Source organism: Mizuhopecten yessoensis, unplaced genomic scaffold, assembly GCF_002113885.1.
Source record: "Mizuhopecten yessoensis strain PY_sf001 unplaced genomic scaffold, ASM211388v2 scaffold8149, whole genome shotgun sequence".
In the NCBI taxonomy this organism is placed as follows: Eukaryota; Metazoa; Mollusca; class Bivalvia; order Pectinida; family Pectinidae; genus Mizuhopecten; species Mizuhopecten yessoensis.
Window position 1 is genome coordinate 706142 of NW_018407403.1, and position 2759 is coordinate 708900.

The following is a 2759-nucleotide window of genomic DNA, read 5'->3' on the forward strand; positions in this document are numbered from 1 at the left end:
ACCTAACAAAGGGAAGTAACCCTCAATATTTGTTCTCTTTGGGGGTTATCTCAAAACCAAATTACCGTACAAGTGTATATGTGTACAGCGTAATAAACACAAACAATCTATTTTAATAATGAAAGAGTGGTTCGATCGTTAACTAATTCTATAAAAGGCGTTGGTAGAAGACTAAGTAGCATAACATGTACTTGTGTGCGAATGATCCAAGTATTTGGTGGTAGGTACATCTTGTACCCCGTTCCCGCACCCGGACTGAAACCCCGTACCTGGAATATAAAGATATCTTAATATCTCATTAACGCGATCGTTTATAATTTTTATAAAGATATAGAATAATTTCAAACATTATTTTCTAAATGTGACAATTACAAAAATGTTTATTTATTATCTAATAATTTAGAAATCGGCGATAATGTGTATTTCAAGTGGGTAAAACTTGTACGCCGCAGTCAACCGTGAAAATCACGGGTTTTCACATATAACTAGAAATATAGGGAAAATTGACATGTTATTTTCAGATATATAGAACAAAATACCTTACTGTTTATAATGATGTAAGTTTCGTTGAAATAAACAACATATTTCACATGAAATTCTGACTTTGTTGTGATCGCGGGTGTTTTGTTTACTCCCGTACCCGTACTAAGGGGGACATCACTCTGTCAAGCTGTCGTTATCAAGTAGAACTCTTAGCCATTCTATTAGAATGTTACCAGGCTCTGCGACGCGGACGCAGTTCTACATAAGAGCCCATATTTTTTTAAACTATATATATATAAGATAACTAATAGTTTACAAAATAAGAATTCATGATCATCATTATGATTGGTTATCATTAGAAAAAATGGGTATTTTTCTTATAACTTGAAGAAATGGTTTTATGATTGAAATAATTGTTCTTTTTCATACAAATTACAAAACACAAAAAAAGTATTAAGTTGAATAGAAAATTATAAATATATTTATTAAAATAAAAATTAGCTGTAGTCATGTTTTATGTTTAAATCACAATGCTGGCTAACCTAACTAACTAAACTGCATTATTCTAACCTGACCTATATACTTCTGACTTGTATTGCTGTTTTATGAACACTTACCACACTTCAAAATAAAACTATCCATAGAAAAATGTAAATCTGACTGATCACTTACACATCTATTATGAAACCATCTGTCACAGACAGCATCATAGGAAACCATATCATCAAATACATTTGAAATGTGACACCCATCTGCTTCGCAATCAATAAAAATATCAAATGATAAAGAAGTCTTCTTTTGCCTATGCCTAATCATTTTTTTCCTAGGAAATTTAGTAAAGATTCCATTGGAATTACATTCTCCAAGATGTTGTCTCATGCAAGTGGTGTTAAACTCTAACTCTTCACTCCCGTTAAACCCAATGAAACAAAATTCGACCAAGTTTGCAATAGCAAAAACCCCACAATCAACCCCGTTTTTCTGTTGTTGCACATTTGGTAATACTGTTTTTAAAACTTTTCTATTTTCCCCATATGATGATGACAACTGCATTTCTAAAGAAGCTGACAAATTACCCTTATTTTTCGTATTTCCTATCAAACTATCAAGAATGTATACTTCCCCACTATCTACCTCCTGTACTGACACTACCCAATGGTCCTCACCTACATGATGAATTTGTGCTGATGCAGCGCTAGTTGATTTCATTCAAACACATTATCGTCGATTTCTAAATTATTATATAATAAATAAACATTTTTGTAATTGTCACATTTAGAAAATAATGTTTGAAATTATTCTATATCTTTATAAAAATTATAAACGATCGCGTTAATGGGATATTAAGATATCTTTATATTCCAGGTACGGGGTTTCAGTCCGGGTGCGGGAACGGGGTACAAGATTTACCTACCACCGAATTATTTTTCTTAATGACAACATGCAGAGACCTATAAAAACTAATATTATATAACGTTAATTTAAAGAAAAATAGCATTATATACCACGGACTTTGATAGCAATTCCGTGCATATACTTACTATAACATTCTGCACGGACTCAAATTAATCTAGTTTCATTGCTAAAGTGTGTCGATAAAGATAGCCATGGACATTGTTTGGCTCACCAGTGGTACTTAAGATCAAAATAATGGAAGACTGTTTCAAAAGTGTTCCAAAACATAAATGTATACAGATCGGGCAAAGGTGCTTATACAAATGTGCAAGGTTATAATTAGCAACAATGGATACTTCAATCGTTATCAGTATATGTTTTGGACATCAGGAAACCCAACACTTTGGGTGTTTTAAAACCTTTTGTTGACCGTCACACAAATTGCTATATTGAATTTGATTTTTTTCAAAAATCATATCCAATCCAAAACTACACTAATTATTAATATAAATAATGTATGATATTTGATATCACTAAGCTAAGTTTGGATAAATGACGCCCAGTCATTGTGTTTAATGAGGAGGCAGTGGATTAATTCAGAGTTAACTTTATAATGAATGATAATTAATAGTACTGAAGAATTCAGTGAGTCTGAAGAAGATTAAAAACTATTTTTCTATCGTTTGAATATTTTTAATAACAAATATGGGATATTTGATTTTAAGATTAATTATCCGAGTGTTTTTGTGATAATGAAATTGGAAAATCGAGACTTATTAATTATTACTATACGTGTTTTCAAGTTAAACGCCACCTTATCTACCACCACAGTTAACTGATAGTTAGCTAATAGTTAAGTACCTTATTTTTACCGACGTTAT